Source organism: Eubalaena glacialis, chromosome 2 (genome assembly GCF_028564815.1).
Source record: "Eubalaena glacialis isolate mEubGla1 chromosome 2, mEubGla1.1.hap2.+ XY, whole genome shotgun sequence".
Lineage (NCBI taxonomy): Eukaryota > Metazoa > Chordata > Mammalia > Artiodactyla > Balaenidae > Eubalaena > Eubalaena glacialis.
In genome coordinates, this window is record NC_083717.1 from 117,626,363 (window position 1) to 117,648,431 (window position 22,069).

Here is a 22,069-nt window from a genome sequence, read left to right on the forward strand (position 1 = left end):
GTGGCTCACGGGCCCAGTTGCTCCGTGGCATGTGGGATCCTCCCAGACCAGGGCTCGAACCCGCGTCCCCCGCATTGGCAGGCAGACTCTCAACCACTGCGCCACCAAGGAAGCCCCAGTATTTCATTTCTTAAAAAGATGTTTTTGGCCGTGTAATTGTTTGATATTTAATTGCTCCATTCCTTTTTATGACTGAATTACTATTCCACTGTAGGTATATACCACAATTTGTTTATTCATTCATCCATTGATGGACATTTGGGTTATTTCCATGATTTTTCTATTGTGAATAGTGCTGCTATAAACATGTGTGTACGCAGATTTGAGTGTTTGTTTTTAATGATTTAGGAGTGGAATTGCTGAGTCATACGGTAATTCTATGTTTATCCCAAAATACACACCCCAAGAAACTTTCTGAAAGTCTGTCCTTGTCTCAGAATCAGCTTTTCAGGAAACATGACGTGCAACAGTATGGACAGTGTCCCATGAGAGCTTATTTGTGATGCCTGGGGGTCTGGAGTTGGAAAGGGCTTCCCTTAGGAAGTGGCAGCTAAACTGAGGGCAAATTCAATGTTTTTTCCTTCCTTCCTTCCTTTCTTCCCTCCTTCTTTCCTTCAGAGGGATGACACAGATGTTTTACACAGTATATCCTTTTAACACTTTTGCATTTGAACTCTGAACTTATTCATAAGACAAATAAATGATTATTTTAAGCAGGGCATTAGGGCTCAAATTATTAATATCATAGAACCATTATAGTGACAACATGGATTGGAAACAATTTATTAGGAAAAAATATGGAAACTTTTTTTATAACAATTTTGATAAATAAAAAAGTTGACAAATCAGAGTGTATAGAGAGAATCTTGGTTATTTGGGAAATTGTATCATAAAATAGATGGGCTCCACAAATTCTTCCATTTACTTGAAGAAAAGAGTGCTAAGTCAGTTTGGGCCGCTGTCACAAAGTACCATAAACGGGGCGCGGTGGGGGCTTGTAAACAACAAAAATATATTTCTCAGTCCTGGTGGCTGGAAGTCTGAGATCTAGGTGCCAGGATCATCGCCTTCTGGTGAGGACTCTCTTCCGGGTTGCAGACTGTCCACTTCTCATTGTGTCCTCACAGGGCAGAGAGCAGAGAGAAAAAGCCAGCTCTCTCATGACTCTCACAAGGGTAAGAATCTCATCATGAGGGCTCCATCCCGATGACCTCATCAAATCCTAATCACCTCCCAAAAGACCCACCTTCTAATACTATCACATTGGATGGGTGTCAACATGTGAATGCTGGGGGGACCCAAATATTCAGTCTATAACAAGTACTAATGGGGAAATGAGAGCTTCTCTTGAGGATGTTAAGGGCTGCTACAAAGATCAACGGTACATGTGTTTCCAGACAGAACTACAATATAGAATAAGTTCTATAAGGCGTTCGCAGAATAGATTCGTCTTTCTTCCCCAAAACAGTCCTTGGTATCCAGGGACCCATTCCTGGAAATTCACTCTTGCTCAAGGAAATCCATCCTCTCATTAAAAAAAAAAATCTTATGAAGCTACATGAATGACACAAAGGACTTTTCCCAGCTCTAAGATTGTGTGTGTAAAACCTGTTAGTCTAAATTTACTTCCAAAAGATAGACCCTCCGCGGGGTCTGCTCCTGCGGGGATGGTGGGACCCGCGCTTGTGCCGCGGCCCCCAGCTGTGGCTTCCTCAAGTTTGGGGTGAAGCCCCAACCCCCTTGGGCTCTGCAGCACTGCGGTGGGCTCGGGGGACGGAGCACGGTCTCTGGGGTTTCTCAGCAGGAGATGCCGGGGCTGCCGCGCAGGAACCCAGCGGCCCTGGGTGGGGCGCAGACTCGCCAGGCCTGGGTGTCCCTGCTGCGCAGGGCTGCTGAGAAGAGGGTCCACGATGAAGCTCTGCCTGGCAAACGGGGACTGTCGGCGGCTCCATCCTCCCCTTCCGTCGGCACAGCCCCATCGCAGCCCTCCTTTCCGACAGGCAAAGCCTGTGACCTGCGGCCGGACGGCTCCACACCCTCAGGCCCCGGTGCTCACCCTATGCCGGGAATGGGCACAACCCCTGGGCCGGCCTCTCCGGACGGCTTCTTCGGCGCGCCTGTCACCCACCCCGAGCCCAGGGGCCGGCAGGGAGGTCTGAAGGCCGCTGGGGCCTGGGCGGGGCGGAGGCCCGGGCTTCGCGGCTGGGCCGGCCCCCCTCGCCGCCTCCTGCCTCTGCGCCCTGGCCCGGCATGGGCTTCCCGTGGCCCCGTCTCCTTCCCACCCCAGTCGCGCCTCTTGCCCCCCAGGCCGCGGGCTCCACCCGGAGCGGGAGGGCGCCCGCCCTCGGGGCTTCCCCGACACCTACCGGCTGTTCGGCCACGTCCCGGACGGGCAGCGGCAGGTCAGTGGAGCGGAGTCGGCCCGGGTCTCCTTCCCCCTGAGGAGGGGCGACCGGCACCGCGCACGAAGCGGCCCTGGCGGGAGGGAGACCAGGGGGGAGGGGGTCGGTGGGGAGCTTGACTCGCAGTCACTTCCGAGGGGACGCTGAGCCCCCAGAGCTGGGGGCTGACTGGCCTCAGCACTCCCACGAGGGGGTGGTCGGGAAGGAGGGACCCTGTCCCTGGGGCCCAGGGCGCTCCCGGGTCAGCCGGAGTCGCCAAGTGTGTCGGGTGCCCTGGACAGCTGAGGCACTTTTCGCCCAAAGGAAGGTTCCAGCGCATTGCAGAGAGCAGACGAAATACAAGGTGGTGAAAACTCACTGTTGCTAAGGGTTGAAACGAACCAGTAATTCCTCCTGTTTCTCAGGGTGTTCCGTGTGGCTGTTAATGAAATATATTTCCAAGGAAGGCAGGCATGTGGCTGAAAAGGCCCGCAGTGCCTGCGGGTCACAGCGAGACCCTCCCATCTCGCCCCCCTGGGCCATCCTGTGCTCTGGGAGCAGAGCTCTCAGCCAGAAGTGAAACATAGTAGCTTCCATATCCGGATTCTAAGATTTTCTAAAGCCCTTGAAAGGCCCCCTTCTCTGAGTGGTGCTTGACCTGCTGGTGTTTGGGGCGGGAGGGTGGGCTGGGTGGAGGGTCTGAGCACCATCCCGAGGGAAGGGCTTTGGAGGCCTGTGTGAGCCTGAGACCAGGGGGCCCAGTGCACGTGTCCGAGGGGAGGCTAGCGCTGACTCCAGCCATTCCGAACCAGACGTCGCCCTCCTTCTCGACAATCCAGCAAAGCCTGTCGCTCACATTCCTGGCTGTGCTGCTTACACTTGCCCTCTGGGAAGGCCAGCCTGGCAGAGCTCTGTTCCTGCCCTTTGGGCTGCTGGTAACTGAGTACCTAGCCTGGGTGCTAGAGGGGAGGATCCACAGATGGTGGAGGCCCAGTGCCTGCCCAGGGTGCTGCCCCTCTGCTGAGCTGAAACTTCTAATCAACGTCTTAATAAAACCAAAAAGGATGTGATGTTGTTCTACCACCTGTGCCCGACCAATGTCAGCCCTTTGTCATATGGGGCAGTGCTGTCTAATGGTAAAGCTTCCAGTATCAGATCCCCAATCCCTTCTCCTACCCCCCCTCCCATGGGGGTTCAGTGGGTACATCTGTATTTCATAGAACCTGAAACTCTGATTTTACAAAGGAGCTGGAGGTCTGGGGAAAGAACTGGTCTGATCTCAGTTAAGAATGCATCTTGATACCTGGACGATACTAGAGCACTTTAGCACCTCATGTGTTTGAAAATGAGACCTTCACAAAGACCTCATGGGCAGGAGACGCAGGCAGGAGAGGGGACAGACTGAAGCTCTGTGACTGACTGATCAAGTAGCAGAGGTCCAGCTGACCTCCAGGCCTACCGCTGATTTACTATCACCGCTGTGTTACTATCATGTAACACACCTTCCACATAGAGAACCAGCAGAAAAATGAGTTTGAAGAGCACTCTAGCTAAATCCAAGGTCATTTTGATCATTAGTGAAAGTCATTCTGTTCCTACACGCTCCCCACACCCTGACCCCCCTTCCTAAAACCAAATGGGTTCTGAGATTAAGGTGGAAGTGACAAACCTGGAGGTGACCAGGCTTTACTTTATCATCTCTCTCTTCTTCTTCCACGTGTGTTCCTGGTTTTACTCTTCCCGGTTCTTCTGCAGGGAGCGGTCCAGCAACTCTATCAAACAAAATCACACACCCTAAGGATGACTTTCACAGACTCCTCCCGTGGAGGCAGTTTTCAAAAGGTCTTCCTTCCTACCCACCCCCCCACCCCCCACCAAAAATCAATCTTCATCTCAGAAGCCCTGAAAGGCACATATTACCTCAACATTTAACATTTAATACAACCTTTAGATCTAGTTCTGATAACTGCCAGTTGCCCCCAATTCACTCTTTGTAAGACAATTCTACCTGAATCACAAGGTTAATAATCTGACTGCAAACCCAGCATCCTTAAGCTATCTATGGTCACCCTGGCAACTCACTATAAAGCTCTTCTTTTTAAAAGATTTCAGAAAAGTAATTTCAGTCATCAAGATTACATATTGCACAGAACAAAAAGCTTTATTATTCTTACCATTCTCTGGATGTAACTCTACGTCTCTTTTCCTCCTATGTGGAGAGAAGGGAAAAAGAGAAAAAGAATCTTTCAAAAGAAGATCAAAACCAAAAGCATGAGTCAAAGTATTAAATAAATACATTTGATGTGGTTAAAAACAGGGGTAGGGGGGTAATCTGGGTTTGGGGGAGATCTGGGCAACCTTCAGTCTGATGTTGATGTCCCACCACCCTCAAAACAAAGAGAGGCCCAGGAGCTGGCCCGGCACATGTCTGCGCACTGGAGGTCATCTAGTGATGCTACGTAAGTCAAAGATCCACCTCATGTCAGGAATTTGTTAATACTAGAAAAAAACCAAAGTAGTAATTTGGGATTCACATCAGGAAGTGATGATGACAACCTAAACTGGACACCAGCTCTTCTCTGATGAATACCTTAGTACACTACTTCCCTAAGTTCACAACACTTGCCAACTCCAGGATATCTGTATTTATGTATTTAAGAGGGATAAAAATATTGTGGTAATGAAACCGATCTACGTCTTGTTTGAGGTGGAAGTTACAAGAATGCATGCGTGCATACACGTGACCATACATGCACAATGAATAAAGTCTGTAGATTATGCCGATGTCCATTTTCTGGTTTTGCTATTACAGTTATGTGAGACGTCACCATTGGAGAAAGTTGGGTAAACTACACAGAACCCCTCTGTACTATATTATACGGAATTCATCTGTATGTGTATACATAAAATTCTGCCTCCAGACTGCCTTTAGACTTGAGCTACAACATCAACTCTTCCCTGGGTCTGCCTCTCTTGGCCTGTCCTGCATATTTCAGACTCGCCAGCCTGAAGTCGTGTGACTCAGTTGCTTAAATTAATCTCATACACACAGACATCACTGGGTCTGTTTCTCTGGAGAACCCTAAGATAGATTTTATACTAATATACTACAGTAATATATACATACATATAACCTGAAACAATACAGAAGAAACTGATAAATGCTCGCCTCTCGAAGGAAGGACAGGACGGAGAGGGGGGAGTACCACCCCTATGTACCAAACAGCCTTTTGTACTGTTGCCAGCCCGGCCGCCCCAGATTCAAGCGGATGTAATGGCATGTGGCCCAGGCAGTGGCTACATAGCTAAGGATTTTAAGGCACAATGCAGCGAGATGCCAGGGCCACGGTCACACACGTGGAACATTCTAAAGCCAAGAGCGGTTGGTTGCAGGATTCCGCGCATGGGCCCCCGAGGGCACTCTGGAGGCCGTCGCAGACCCTCAGGTCCCACGTGAGGAGACAGCCCACTAGAACACAGCAGGCGGCCCTCCTCCCAGATCTCACCCGGGTCAGCCTCCCGGGCACCCGGCCTCCTCTGCACAGCACGGGGCAGGCTCACAGAGGGAAGAGGGCCCAAACCCAAAGGTCACACCAAACCCCACGGGAGAAGAGTAAAGCAAGGTGATGAGGGGAGAGGGGAGGGGTCCCTCGGGAAGCTGGCCACTCAGGATTTCCAGCCTCTTCCACAGGAAGCTAGCTCACGAAGCACCAAGACCTGTCCTGGGTCACACTCAGAGGACTTGACCCCCTGACCCCACAGCCCCGCTTCCCAAGCCTCCTCGATGCTGACGATGCTGACGCGGATCAGCACGGAGAAATGGGGGAGCGCACGGCTGGGGGGCTGCTGGGAACTCAGGACTGGCCCACCCCGAGGCCCCGCCCCAGCAGGTGCCACACTCACCGGATGGTCTCGCTGATTTTGTGAGCAGCATCGTGGGGTTTGTCCTGAAAGACAATGGGACAGGGTTCAGAGCCGTCCCTCCCCGCTCCGGTGATGGGGGCGACCAGAGGAGGCGGGTGCTGCAGCCCCCGGGACTCCCCACCTCATTTCCCGACCCGCGGGACCCACCAGAGAGCTCCACCCACAGCGCTGGGGCCATGTCCTGCCACGTGGGACACGCTGGCTCCAGGAGCGCCTGTTCCTGCAGCACCCTGCCGCCCAGCGGGCTGCGGGGAAGGGACCGGGACGGACTCGAAGCCCCCGACCCTCCTTCCCCAGGACTTCCCCTGGGTGCTCCTGCAGCCTGGAAGCCACAGGCCTGCCTCTGAGTCCCTGAACCACCGCAGGCCTCGGTTTCCATCTGTAAAATGGGGAAACACCACTCAGGCAACCACCGGGAGCGGGCGAGCAGCGGTCCTCCCTCCCGGCCACAGCGGCGCTCTCCTGGCCTCACTGCGCCCGGCGGGCTGGCCTCGCCGCTTTCCCCGAGGAGCACGTCGGGGGTCGCTCTGGCCTTTCGCCGGGGTCTTGGCGGCCAGCTAACCCAAGACCCCGCAGAAACCAAGTGAGGACGACGCATCGTGTGGACGGTCTGTAACTCTAGACTGCACCTCCGCCCCACCGGTGAAGGTTCCCATCGCGGTGAGGAGGGCCCTCGAAGAGGACGGGCTGAAGCCGGAGGTGAGATGGTCAGGCCCAGAGCTGCCAGCCCTGCCCCGGGACAGCGACTGCCCCTCTCAGACCAGGCCACCATTTCCACGCTTCACAGTGGAGGACGGCAACGCGGCAGAGCCCCTACGGGCCAGGGCACAGATGCCCGGAGGGTCCCAGGACAGGGTCCCCCCCCCCCCCGGCGCAGCGGTCCTAACAGGTCAAACAACTCCGGAAACACCCTTTGTGTCCTAAGCCTCATCTTTGCAACAGCAGCCCTACTGAGATATAATTCACACAGAATGGGCCCCCGCTTCAAGTATACAGTTCAGTGGGTTTTAATACATTCAGAGCTGGGCAACCATCACCTCTATCTAGTTCCAGAACATCCCATCACTCCATTAGCAGACGCGCCCCAATCCCCTCCCCAGCCCCTGACAACACTAATCCACTCTCTGTTTCTGTGGATTTGCCCATTCTGGACGTTTGTAAATAGAATTACGATATGTGACCTTTTGCCCAGAATCTTATTTTTTAAGGCAAAGGAAAAAAACAATCTTCTATCGTTTTTAATAATATCCTCCAACTTACCAAGGACGGAGCAGTAAATATCCATTGAACTCATATCACTTAGACAAGGCCGGCGGCGGGAGATGGAGCACGCGCGGTCCAGCACAGGACAGCCCTGCAGACCAGTGGTTCCTGACACGGGGGAACCGACCCGCAGCATCAGCGCCACTGCTGACCCAGAAACCCTGGGGAAGAACCACTGATGGGAACAATCGGCCCCAAGGCCTCCTGGCAAACGGCAGAAAACAGTGAGGACAGCTGGATTTGGAAAACAGTCTGGCAGCTCCTCAAAGGTTAAACAGTTAGCAAATGACCCAGCAATTCCTCTCCTGGGTGTCTGCCCAAGAGAAATGAGAATATTCGTCCACACAAAACCCTGAACATTGGGCTTCCCTGGTGGCGCAGTGGTTAAGAATCCGCCTGCCAATGCAGGCGACACAGGTTCGAGCCCTGGTCCGGGAAGATCCCACATGCCGCGGAGCAACGAAGCCCGTGCGCCACAACTACAGAGCCCGCGTGCTGCAACTACTGAAGCCCGCAGGCCTACAACTACTGTGCTCCGCAACAAGAGAAGCCACCGCAATGAGAAGCCCGCGCACTGCAACAAAGACTAGACCCCACTCACCACAACTAGAGAAAGCCCGCGCGCGTAGCAACGAAGACCCAACGCGGCCAGAAAAAAAAAAACACACCAAAAACCCGAACATTAATGTTCACAGAGGCATGATTCACAACCGCCAAAAGGTGGAAACCACCCAAATGTCCATCAACAGATGAACGAATAAACAAATGTGTCCCTCCACACACTGAAATATTATCCATCCATGAAAAAGGGTGAAGCACTGACACTCGCTACAACGTGGATGGACCCTGAGAACACGATGCTCAGTGAGAGAAGCCAGACGGACAAGGACACACAGGGTGTGATTCCACTGATGGGAAGCGTCCAGAACAGGCAAGTGCACAGAGACAGAGAGTGGGTTCCTGGTTGTCAGGGGCTGGGGAGGGGGATGGGAGGGATGCTAATGGGGATGGGGTTTCCTCTTGGGGTGATGGAATGTTCTAAAATTGGTAGTAGTGATGACTACACTCAATGAATACACTACAAAGCAGGGAACGGCACACTTTAGGTGGATGAGGTGAAGAGTATGGGAATTACACCTCAAAACAGCTATCAACAACAACAACAACAACAACAGGGACTTCCCTGGCGGGCCAGTGGTTAGGACTCTGTGCTTTCACTGCCGAGGGCCCAAGTTCAATCCCTGGTTGGGGAACTAAGATCCCACGAGCTGCACGGCGTGGCGAAAACAAACAAAAAAGAACAACAAAATCTACAGGAGGAAATGCGAGGTATTGTTAAAAGCACCTCCACCTCAGCAGGAAAATACTGAGCATCTAAGACACTCACGTGGCCGACAGACTCTGTTCCTGGTCCACAACATTCAGTGAGTCCAGACAGACAGTCCTGGCAGCCCTGAATTCCCTGGGTTCTTGTACCCACTGAAAGCAGAGAAGATGCCACGCTGTCCCGCAAGGTCTGCTCAGAGACAAACGCACACAGCACAGTGTACAAGGCGCTGAGGTAGTCACAGCATGAGGAGGAGGGTCTAGAACTTTCCACCAACGCTCTCCCGCGTCACACTCCTCCTGAGGGGAGCCGGCCCCCATGCACTGAGGAGCCTCTGCAGCCCTGCGGGGGCCCACGTGCTGAGGAGCCATGGGAGGGGCCACCTGGAAGCCAGGCATCCCACCCGGTCCGGCCTTCGGATGGGGCAGCCCCGGCTGAAGCCCCTACTGCAGCCTCCTGAGGGACCCTCGGCCAGAATCCCCTGGTCCGCCTACTCTTAATCCCTGCCCCCAGAAACCATGGGAGGTCATCAGTGTGCATCGTCTCAAGCTGCTAAATTCATGTCTGCGTTTAGGCCGATACACTACCCTGCAAGCACGGCCCGTAAGAACAAGTCTTAGAGCCACAGGAGGACGTGACAGTACCCAGGAGAGTCTCATTCCGGTCACCACTGTGGAGTTACAAAACAGCGTGCGCGCTCTGAAAGGACCCCGTGAGCACGCGCGTGTGCCTGAGCGTGCGCCGCGTGGCAGGCCCGTGCCGGCTTGGACTGCGCTCCCTCCCTCGGCCCCCCCAGGAGGCTGGACGCGCCCCAGAGACGCTCCTCCTGCAGGGGCTGCAGGGGCGGCAGGGGCCCTCATGGCACGCGGGCCGCAGCCCTGGCTGAGCCACTGCGTCTCAGGCCGCATCACGCCGACCTGGGAAGACAGGGGCCTGGAATGTGGTCTCATCTGTGATGAGATGAACTCAAGCTCTCCCAAGCTTTACAACCAGAACGAAAAGAAGGAAACAGTTTACGACGTGCCTCCTACGATCTGAGGATGCTGCTTTAGGGACTGGCCAGCTTCCAGCGGTCATCCTGAGTCGTATGATTTAAGATGCCCTGATCACCATCGATGATTCAGAAGCTCTCACAGCTTCTCGGCTGTGGCCTCTTCTTCTGCTTCACAGGCTTTCCGAACAGAGCGACGCCAGAAGCCGACCCAGAAAGGTCCGACTGAGAACAGCCCTGAGGAAGCCCGCACTTAGGAGCACCCACACCTCCTCCCCCGGGGGAGCCCTGGAACTCCGGGGTTTGGGGCCAGCCCTGGGCTCGCTGCACGGGATGCCCGGCCTCCCCGTCCCAGCCACAGCCCCAGCCCGCTGCTGGCTGCTTGCTGAGTCAGTGACTAACCCAGGCTCTTCTCACTAAAGGCGTCAGAGCCTCCGCAGGAAGCCGCGCAGAGGCTTAGCGGAATGCTGCTCACCACGCAGCCGGCGGCCTCACTCCGGGATCCTGGGAAAACAACCGCAATAAGCACAACCGTTCCCGCCTGAAAAAGCACCCTGTGCGGAAGCCAGAGGCTGTCATCAGGCCTGAGCCGCCACCAAGCCCGTCCCGTCCGCCTGCTCCCCTCCCCTGCCCAGCTCAGGTGAGGGCGGGGGAGTCTGGCTGTCCCACTCGGCAGGCCCCTGCCTCCTCCTTGACCGTGAGGACAGGTGTGGGAACAGGAACTCCACCCGGACGCCCGCAGGTCTGGCTCTGCCCCCGCTCGTCCCCGCAGGCCCTGCGCCCGGCGTGAGGAGCCTGGACAGGAGGCCTCCTGGGTGCTCGCTGCCAGGGCACGGCCCACCCCGAGCACGCAGGCTGGTTCACGGTGACAGGGGCACGACAAATGGAGACATCGTCCTTGGAGGACCCGGCGAGAGGCAGGGGACAGAGACTAGGGAGGAGACAAGACGTGGACTCCGTCCTCCTCTTCCCACTTGCAGCAGGAAGACGCCGGGACCCAGGGGGCCTCCGAGGCAGGGGCATCACACCGGGACGAGCATCAGAATCCCTGGTCAGAGTGGAGCTCTGGGGCCACCCGCAAACTTTCAGAGTCAGCAGGTCTGGGCCCCAGGAACCCGCATTCCTAACCAGTTCCAGCTGGTGGGGAAGCTGCTGGCCCAGGGGCCCCGCTCAGAGAACCACCGGCCTGAAGCAAGCAGGGACCACACTCTCTATCACCGTCTGCTGAGGGCACGAGTGCCCAGGAGGTGCCGAGGGGGAGCACCCTGGGCCTCTGCCCGCGGTCCCCGCTCCCCAGCAGGCTGCAGGGGGCACGGCCTGCGGGCTGGGGGTCGCTGCCTTCTTCCCCAAGGCTCTGCACACCTCCGGAGCCCTGGGGTGGGGGCCAAGGCAAGTGGGACAGAGCGCCCAGGGTGGGATGCACGCACTGTTTCCCAAAGTGGAGAAGCACAGCGGGAAGAGTCAAAGGCAGGGGAGATGGAACACGGTGGGAGGTCCGCTGGCTGTCTCTCTGCCTCTCCCAGTGGCAGGGCTTTGAGAGCAGAGATCTGGCTGGAAGAGTGGAAAATCCACAGAAGGCTCTCCGTCTGGGAGGAAAGCCAGGCGGGTGAGCAGAGGGCCCCAAGGCCCAGCGAAGGCGCTCAGCCTCACCTCTCAGCCTGCGGCCCCGCTGGGGAGCACCCACTCACCAGGGGGAGGGAGCAGGGGGTGAAGGGGGAGGGGGAGGGCCAGCGCCTGCGGTGGGCCTGAGTATTCAAGAAGCGAACAGGTTTTCACTTGAAAATGAGTGTATCTCACACAGGGGCGGGGGTGGCAGAGAGACTGGCTGTGGAGCATCACACGGGTCTCGTCCACAGTCAGCCCCGGACGTCCACAGGCCCCCAGCAAGGGGGTGCTGCCTGGCCCCAGGACCGTACTGGAGGACAAGCCAGGCCAAGGATGGGAACCGCCTGGTAAAGCGATGCAAAGGAGAGAGCCAGGAAGGAGGCTCTCCTCCCACCGCTGACCTGGCCCTCTCCCCGCAGGGCCAGGCGACAAACCAGGCTGGTCTCGGGACCGAGCCGCATCACAAAATCCTGCCCGCGAGACCGGCACTGCAAGGAACCGTCAACATGGGAAAACAGGAAGGGGCTGCCGGCACCCCATGAGGCCAAAGTCCAGCTGGAGGAGGAAGAGAGAAGAGGGAGCAGGCCCGTGGCTCCCGGGCCACAGACACGGTGCAGGACACGGTGGGCCCATGGCCCTGACCCGGGCGGGTGGGACCCGCTGTGCACACAGGGGCCCCGATGACCAGGGTCCAAGGAAGGAGCCCCCACGAGGGAGAGGGGTCTAGAGCCTCACTGTGCCCACAGCGGCCCGTGGCCACCTGGACGAGGGGCAATGGTGTGCGCTGGCCCACTCCAGTGACATGTGCTGAGAGCACAAGATGCACACGGATTTCTAAGACAGAGCGTGCGCGCGCACACACACAAAGTAAAAGTGCCCTTCAGCAACTCTTTAAATGGCACGTTGAAAACGTAGTGTTTGGGCCGTACTCGCTTACGTACAATGCTATGAAAACGTACCTCGCCGCCTCCTTCTGACTCGTCACGTGGCTCCCAGGAGGGCACGCGCGTGGCTCGTGTGCCACCTCACCTACCGCCACACCTGCAGGAGCGTTTCCAGACCTGACCCTGAGCCTGAGCTCCACGCCTGGGTCCGCAGCGCACGGAAGCCAGTCTGCGCAGAGCCAGGACCGGCCGGGACGTCCTGCTGTCCGGGCAGCCGTCCTTCTGCAGGACGGGCATGGGTGTGTCCACAGGAGGACGGGGCGCCACGGGGGCTCCAGGGGTGACAAGACCATTTCAGTTGCTTCAATCCAAACTAGCCCACCTGTAAGAGCCCAGGCCGCCCAGCCACCCAAGGAGCCACTGCAAGTGCTGAGCGCCTGACGCCGGGGGTCCGCGTGGAGGGGCCGTCGTGGAGTGACCCCGGTGGGACGGGGGAACGCGACGACCAAAAGTTCACCACCAGAACTTTTGTCGCCCTCACCAAAGAAAATGCTTTACTGCCACAGAGCAGTCCGGCCTGAGGCTGAGGCCGAGGCCGAGGCCCGGAAGGGAAGGGAGGGAAAGCCCAGGGACGGAGGAGGCCCTTCCGAGGGGGCACAGATGGAGAAGGACTCGCCCAGCGCTCCCCGAGCGACAAGCGGCAGCACGGCCTCCACCCCGCGGTCTCAAAGGCCAAGGCGAGCCGCGCCCCCAGCCTTCCAGCTGTCTCCCACTCCAGCAAGGGGTCCTGTTAGCACCGTATCAGTAAAACTGGCATCACCCCACCCCAGGACCAAGCCAAACGAACGCCTCTCCAGGGGCCTCGAGACCCCACGACCTGGGCCACACGCATGGGAGCATCACTCAGCCACGCAAAGGGGTGAAGCCCTGCCACGCACAACAACGTGGACGGACCCTGAGAACACGATGCTCAGTGAGAGAAGCCAGACACAGAAGGACACACAGTGTGTGATGCCATTGATGGGAAACGTCCAGAACAGGCAGATCCACAGACACAGAGAGGGGGTTCCTAGTGTCAGGGGCTGGGGCAGGGGACTGCGGGCCCTTTGCACTGAGGGAATGTTCTGGAATTAGACAGAGGTGATGGCTGCACAGCTCTGTGAATATAGTAAAAGCCATTAAATTGTACACTTCATATGGGTGAGTTCTGTGGTGTGTGAATGCGATCTCGACAAAGCTGTTATTTAAAAAGACACAAAACCCACAAGACCCAGCGGGGCTCCTCCTCCCCTTGTCCCGCCCCTTCACCTGGTGTCTGTCCCAGACCAGGTGTGGGCCCAGCGTGTCCTGCGGCCCCAGCACCTGCTCCCCGGTGGGAGCCTCACTCAGCGCGCAGGGTGAGCACAGAGCAGACGCCAGGGAGCCACCTGCACACCAGGGGAAACGTGAGCCACCACCACCACGCGACGTGCAAATCCTTCCCGAGAGCTCCCCGCCCCGAGCCCCACGACTCCCGCCGTCCCCGTGGGCACCACTCCGTGGCGGCCCCCCGCCCCCCAGCACACAGCCTGCAAAACCCCTTCCCCACCCGGGAAAAGACACGTCAGGTTTTCAAAGGACCAGCGTTCTCAGAGGTAACCTCTCTCACACACCGGCTGCCCGTGCACCTGGTGTGAGTCTGACGCGCTTTCCGGGCATCGGCCGCGCACCCCATGACCAACTGAGGGAATTCAAACGGAAGCCCCGCAGAGATGAGGAGGCATCATCATCCAAGGTCAATACTCAGTGAAGCACACAGCCTCCGACCTCCCAACTGCAGCTCACGGGAACCTGTGACTCGGCAGCCCTGCCAGGCGCCGTGGACAGGAAGAGGGCCCGGTCCCACACGGGGGCGCCGAGGAACAGAGCCCCGGGCTAGGCACCGCGACAGCAGCCGTGGGTGGGGAGAGAGAGTCCGGGAAGGAAGAGAAAGGCGGGAGGTGAGGGAGGCACTACAGAGCCACGCATGAGCTGCGGAGGACCGCGGACAGACACCCGGCACATCCTCTGTGAACAGCCTCGGCAGGAGACCCGGCTGGTGGGAACGGCAGGGACAGCTTGAAGGGACAGAGAAGATGCCAAAGAGGCCTCCAGGCAGCACCCTCAGTGGGAGGAAGGAAACAGGACTGTCATCCCACAGCCAGGGAGACAAGGCGCACGCACTAGGGAAGAGCGCCAGGACCACGAGACGAGGACACGGCAGAAAGAAAGAGGGAGGAGAGGGGTTTCCTGGGAGACGTGCGCCGGGCCCGGGACCCAGGGATGCGCAGACACAGCCAGTCACACCCTACAGGTCCCCGAATTCAAAAGGGACACCAAACACTCTGTATCTTGATTGTACCAATGCCAATGAAATCATTACATCGGTGTGTAGCTTTGTAAGATGCCACCATTGGGAGAAACTGAGTAAAGAGAACGTGGGATGTGTCCGACTTATTTCTGACGGCTGTGCAAGATCATCTCAAAATAAAAAGTTCAATTTAATTAAGGAAAAAAGGACGCAGCTCCTAGAGGTAGACTGGGGGCAGGTCCCCTGCAGCTCTGCCGCCTCCTGCCTAGTGAATATCCAAAGGGCCTGCTGCCTCTGGCTCCTCCCACCAGGAACAGAGCATACAGGTGGCATTTGGATGTTAGGGACCAAAGTACGAAAGCTAACAGCCACGTACGTACGGAATACCAGGCTTTTCCGGTGATCCCTTCCTCTTTAAAGAGGCTACTTCACCCACGGAAAGTCGTCAAAGGGTTAACCTGCCTTCCACCTGAGCTCAGATTAGGCAGGACTCACACCAGCAGAGGTCAGATCAGAAAATATTTTCTGAGTCACAGGGAGGGATGGCTCACTTGGCCGCCCACTTCAGCTACTACTCACAGTCGAGTGAAGGGCGTGACTGCTCAGCGGGCATTCATCAGAGACTCGTGGGCTCTCAGGAGGAAGCCAGAGCAGGAAGGGACAGTCACGCTGGGGCCGCTCCACGCCCACAGCCTCAGTGAGCCACGGAGGGGAAGGACCACTGCACGCCCTCGCTGGCTCCTGCCCTGCCATCAGGCAGCCGAAGATACCACCTGCTTCCTCCTGAGCTGAGACCCGGTTTTCCCACCAAAAGAAGGGCCATCCTGCTTTAGAAATGCCACCGTGAGCTATAAGTGGATATCTGGGAACTCTCAGTCACAGAAGGAACAAAACTCGCCCTGCACCCCGCCCTCCTATTTGTCAATTGCGCAAAAGCCCATTTTGGAGGCTGGACATTCCTGCATACAGGCGGTTGTGGCTGTTTGCACTTCCTCCTGCGGGTGTCCCCTCCTCAGAGAAGCCACCCACACCTCCCCCAGGGCAAATCTGGCAGCCCCACCCTCTGGGACCTCAGCTGATTCCATATACAGGGCACTACACCGCAGCTGAACTTCTATGTTTATAGATCACTTACTGTCCTTAGTTCATAAGTTTCTTGAGAAGAAGAATACTGTCACCCTCAGAATGGGAGAAAATATTTGCAAACGAATCAACGGACAAAGGATTAATCTCCAAAATAGATAAACAGCTCATGCAGCTCAATATTAAAGAAACAAACAACCCAATCCAAAAATGGGCAGAAGACCTAAATAGACATTTCTCCAAAGAAGACATACAGATGGCCAAGAAGCACGTGAAAAGCTGCTCAACATCACTAATTATTAGAGAAATGCAAATCAAAACTACAATGAGGTATCACCTCACACCAGTTAGAATGGGCATCATCAGAAAATCTACAAACAACAAATGCTGGAGAGGGTGTGGAGGAGAGGGAACCCTCTTGCACTGTTGGTGGGAATGTAAATTGATACAGCCACTATGGAGAACAGTATGGAGGTTCCTTAAAAAACTAAAAATAGAATTACCATATGATCCAGCAATCCCACTACTGGGCATATACCCAGAGAAAACCATAATTCAAAAAGACACATACACCCCAATGTTCACTGCAGCACTATTTACAATAGCCAGGTCATGGAAGCAACCTAAATGCCCATCGACAGACAAATGGATAAAGAAGTTGTGGTACATATATACAATGGAATATTACTCAGCCATAAAAAGGAACGAAATTGAGTCATATGTTGAGACGTGGACGGATCTAGAGACTGTCATACAGAGTGAAGTAAGTCAGAAAGAAAAAAACAAATATCGTATATTAACGCATATATGATGAACCTAGAAAAATGATACAGATGAACCGGTTTGCAGGGCAGAAGTTGAGACACAGATGTAGAGAAGAAATGTATGGACACCAAGGGAGGAAAGCCGCGGGGGAGTGGGGATGGTGGTGTGCTGAATTGGGCGATTCCGATTGACATGTATACACTGATGTGTATAAAATTGATGACTAATAAGAACGTGCTGTATAAAAAAATAAATAAAATAAAATTCAAAAATCAAAAAAAGAATACTGTCTACTGTCCTCAGCGCCCCCTGGAACACTCACTGTAAATATCCAGGAGGTGCTTGCAGAATGAATGAATCAATGAACAAACAAGCTCACTCATTTCAAACGTGTGGTCACATGAGTACTCTGACCTTCTCAGAAGTTAAGCTTCTGGAAGGAGCCCATTTTCTTAATGTATTCAGCATCGAGTCATCACAAAATATGAACTCTTATAAAGTACTGCCCCCTCACTTCCCATGAGAAAGCAAAATTCCTCAGCAGGGAAATGGGAGGGTAACAGACGTTACCCGCAAAGCTTTAGGAAGGCTGCGGCTCGCTGAGCACTTCACTAGGGCCCCTGACCGCCTGCCTGGTAGTAGGACAGACACACCAGGAACGGCTGCTGACCTGCAGAAAGAGCGCCCGGCCAGGCAGGCAGCACACCCCGCACCCTGCCAAGCGAGGTCCGGCCAGCAAGGGAAAGACGCTCTCCACTTCAGAACCGCCCACCACTAGAAAGCCACGTCCTGCCAGGGCCTGGGCACACGAGGCCTCCCTTACAAGGGTTACAAATCTGTGGCCTTGCTCTGCCTCGAATAAAAGACAGTGATGGGGACGACGTGACCATCTCCAGATGAACTTTCAACTTCGTTTCAAGTGCCTGGGTGCTGGGTCACAGTGGATTTCTAAACTCTTCCAATACTCAAAAATACCAATTTCTAAGATGCAGAAGGGGTGTTAAACATACACTTAGCACAGCCCCCAGTCCCACTCCTGAGTATTTTCTCAAGTGAGGTAAAAACCCAAGTTCACATGGAAACCTGCCCTGGGATGTTTACAGCAGCTTTATTCCTGATCCCCTCAAAACTGGAAACATCTCACAAGTCCTGCCACCTGCAGGCGAATGGACAAACGGAAAATGGAATACAACACAGCAAGAAAAAGGAGTGACTTCTCATACCCGCAACAACAGGGATGATGGACTTCCCTGGTGGTCCAGTGGCTAAGACTCCGCGCTCCAAATGCAGGGGGCCCGGGGTCCACCCCTGCTCAGGGAACTAGATCCTGCACGCCGCAACTAAAACATACTGCACGCGGCAATGAAGATCCCATGTGCCGCAACTAAGACCCGGCACAGCCAAGTAAATAACTAAATAAATAAATATTTAAAACAACAACAACAACAAAAAAAAACAAACCAGGGATGAATCTCGCATAGGTTTTGCTGAGCCAAAGCAGCCAGAATCAAAAAACTACATGCTGTTGTTCCGTTTATCTGACTTTCTGGAAAAGCCAAAACCTTAGGGACAGAGAGGAGATTAGTGGCCAAGAGGCTAGAGGGGCGCTGGCGCCAAAGGGCAGCAAATGGGATGACGGGATTGCTCTGCCACCTGACGGTGATCATCTGTCAAAACTCCTACAACTGTGCACTACAAGTGAACTATGCTTCACGGCTACTAAGAATAAACAAATTATTACATTTTGAAAAATGCGCCGGCCAGCCAACCCGTACATGACAAGTGCAGTAAGAGGGGCGGGGAGGCGAGGCCAGTGGATCAGCTGGAGTTCTGAAGGTTCTCCCCACTTTCAGTTTCCCTCCCCTGGGATGTCTCCCCACCCTGCCCACTGCTCAGGCCGCCCACCCGGGCCACCCAGAGTTACCCAACCGGAAAAGCCAGAGCCCAGGCTCAGCCGCGCCTCCGGGCACAGGAAGAGCAAAAATAGAAAGCGCCAGTGCGCAGTGGCGGGCTGGAAACCCTCCGACCTCGGAGAACTGCGGAGAACCGGGGACCAGAGTCAACAACGGCTCCCAGGCGGTCCCAGCGTCCCGATCCGCCCCCGGCCGCGACACAGTTTCCACAAACTGACACACACGGAGCCCGCGCGAGGGGCGGGTCGCGCGGGCTTCCCCGCCGGGTCCCCTGGAGGCCGGGCCCCCGCAAGCCGAGCGCACGAAAGGGCGCCCCAAAGGCGCCGGCCCAAGGCGCCCGCTGCGCTTTCCCTCCCGAAGGTGGGCTGCAGGGCCCAAGCGTACACCCTGAGACAAGAACACGCGCACCACGCCGCCACGGGGGACGAGAGGCCGGGCGCCCACCTGCCCGGACACCCTGCTTTTCTGGAATCACCGGACGCCTGTGTACATTTCCGTTCGGCGTGTCATTTTCCAAAGGCCACTCAAGATCAGGGGACAGGATGCCTCCTCTCCAAGGGTCCAGCCAGCCCACCCACTCAAATTACGGGACACAATGCCTCCGTTCCAAGGGGCCTGCCAGCCCACCCACTCAAATTAGGGGAGACAACGCCTCCTCTCCAAGGGTCCAGCCAGCCCACCCACTCAAGATCAGAGGGACAAAATGCCTAACTAAAACAAAACAAAACAAAAACACAAAAAACTGGAGAGAGGAAGGAAAGGGTGTCCTCAAAAATAAAAAAGCTAAGCACGTTGACAGCGCTAAGAATAAACCACCAGGAAAAAGAAACCCTACATGTCAGATCATAAAGGACGGAAGGGCAAGCCCGCCGGCAGTCCAGGCCCGGGGGGACCGGGGTCCCCAGCCCTACAGAGCCAACGGCAGCCCGGCTCGGGCGCCCCTCGGAAGCGCGGGGTCCCCGCGGCCGAGTCTGCGCCCCCGGCCGGCCCCGGCTCCCCTCTGCCCACCCTGCGCGCGGGGGCTGGAAACGGCCGCGGAGAACCACGGCGGGGCGGGAAGGGGGGCTCCAAAGAGGGTCTGGCGACTCGAGTCGCTCCGTTTCTCGGTGGGCTCAGCGCGCGCCGTGGGGGAAGAGGGGCGTGGGTCCGGGAAGAGGGGACGGGCGGCACTCACGTAGACCGGCAGCGGCCACGCGTAGACGGCGGGCTCGGCCCCCACGGACGACTCCAGCTTCAGCTCCAACTTCTCCCCCACGTCTTCGCGCGCGGCCCCCGCACCAGGCTAGTCTGGCGGTTGGGGGAGGGGCGGGACGCCCGCCGGCGGGGGCGGGTCAGGCGGGCGGGCTGGCGGCTGAGGGGAGGGGGCCTGGCCTGGGCCTCAGCCGGGGCCGCCGCCGCGCTCCCGTCTGGCCCCCGGCTCCCTCTTTGTGGTCACAGGCCCGGGACCTCCAGCGCTGCCGCCAACTCGGGCCGGCGTGAGGCGAGCACAATGAGCCGGGGCCGGGCTGAACCACTCACTCGCGGCGCGCGCGCCGCCCGCCCCGTGGCCTCGCCCGCTCTCACGTACGCACGCACGCACGCACGGACGTCTTCGGCTGCCCCCGGCCACCCCCACCGGCCCGAAGTGGGGACCCGGGGAGACCCCTCGGGGCCAGCAGTGGCGGGTTCGACTCCCGCCCTTGACGTACCGTGACACACACACACACCCCCAATAATAAGACTATAATTCCTCATTAAATATGACAGCCGGAATCCCGGCTTCTGTTCACAAAAATGCCGTGTATTTAGCCTATGCTAGGCACCAGACCCTGGACGCTCAGTACTGGCAAAAAAGGAAATGCCCTGCCCTCATGGCGCTGCCATTTTAATTGGAATAGTAGTGACAATGGTCAAGGGAGAAAATCAAGTGTCATCATCGCCACGGGGATGGTTAATCTCATGTGCGCACTGCGTGGGGCCCCGGCAACCACAAACATTATTCCAGATGTGGCCAGGAAGGTATTTTTCAGAAGAGATGAACACTGAAATTGGTCCACTTTGGGTAAAGGCGATTGTCAATGCCGCGGCGTGGGTGGGCCTCGTCCATCAGTTGAAGGACTGGAGAGAAAAATGAGGTTCCGAAGAAAGAGGGAACTGTTCCTCCAATGGCCTTGGGACATCAGCTCTTCCCTGTGTCTCCAGCCCAGAGTCCTGCCCTGACTTGCCTGCCTCACGGTCACATGAGTCAACTCCTTAAAACAAAACTATATATGTAAAAATACTGAATATATACAAGCCTATTAATTTGTATATGTGTGTATACATATTATATATATGTATACACATATGTTGATATGTGCGTGCGTTTGTAGTATATGTGTAAGTACTATATACAGTATACATACAAGCCTATATATTTGTGTGTATATATCGTATACATGTATGTATGTGTATATATATAGTATACATATTATAAATATGAACATGCTGTATTTATACACACACCCATATATTGATATATGGGTGTGTATATATACAGTATATGTACACTGTATGTATGTATACAGTGTATATTTATATATAGGTGTGTATATATGTTGTATACCTGTATGTGTATACGTTTCTAGGTATTATATGTATATATGTATATACTATTATATACACACTTGCGTATGTATTTATATGTGTATGTACATGCGCATATTTACATATAGGTGTGTATGTGTGTGTATACATTGTATATATGTATATATCTTATACATATGATATATGTATGTATATATACGATGAATTTATATATACAGTACATATATATTTTTATGCTATATGCTTTTATATGTAGGTGTATATGTGTGTCTATATGTATGTACGTGTATGTATTGCATATATTATATGTGTATGTATGTATACTGTCTATATACACACCTAAATATCTTTGTATGTGTGTATATATGTATGATATATATGTACCTAGGTGTGTATATTGCATATGTTATACGTATGTGTACATACTGTATATATACAAACTATGCATTTTATATGTGTGTATGTATAGTGTATATGTATGTGTGTATTGTATGTATTATGTGTATATGTGTGTATACATACTGTATATATACAAACTATGCATTTTATCTGTGTGTATATATGTGTGTATTGTATATACTCTATGTGTATATGTGTGTATGCATACTGCATATGTACACAGCTGTCTATTTTTGTATGCGTGTACATATGTACGTGTGTGTGTATATACACACACACACCCTATGGATTCTGTTTGTCTGGAGAACCCTCACTGATACGGACACTTATGACAATTGAGCACCTGCTCTTTGCCAGCCAGGGAGCCAAAAGCTTGTCCTTTCGGTGTCTCCCTTAAGTGTCACAAGTCCCAGGAGGGAAGGTGATGCGGCTCCTACCAGTTGAGGTGCCTCAGGGTCAGAGAGGTGCACAGGGCGGGGGGCTGGAGCCTGGTGGAGCCCAGGTGGAGTTCTAGCAGCAGTACAGCCTAGCAGTCCCACTTCCCCGGGTGCTTCTCACAAAGACGCCAAGGGGGAGACGGGAGCTGAAGGAGGGGATGAGGAAGCTTCCGTGGGTCCGCAAGCCCAGACCAAGGCTGACT

The 22,069-nt window shown here is 55.0% G+C and overlaps 1 long non-coding RNA gene across 5 annotated transcripts; it reads right to left on the reverse strand.

The window, feature by feature from the left end:
- Positions 1–810: 810 nt before the first annotated feature.
- Positions 811–19,996, reverse strand: LOC133084243 (uncharacterized). 5 transcript variants are annotated; one of them, XR_009699402.1, is made up of 6 exons: positions 19,640–19,996; positions 6,285–6,328; positions 4,556–4,590; positions 4,051–4,153; positions 2,367–2,475; positions 811–2,014 (listed from the first exon to the last, which is right to left on the reverse strand). It is a non-coding gene; the product is annotated as an uncharacterized LOC133084243 (long non-coding RNA). The 5 variants fall into 5 exon arrangements; XR_009699404.1 differs by having other exon boundaries at positions 812–1,889; XR_009699406.1 differs by having other exon boundaries at positions 812–1,892.
- Positions 19,997–22,069: the final 2,073 nt, after the last annotated feature.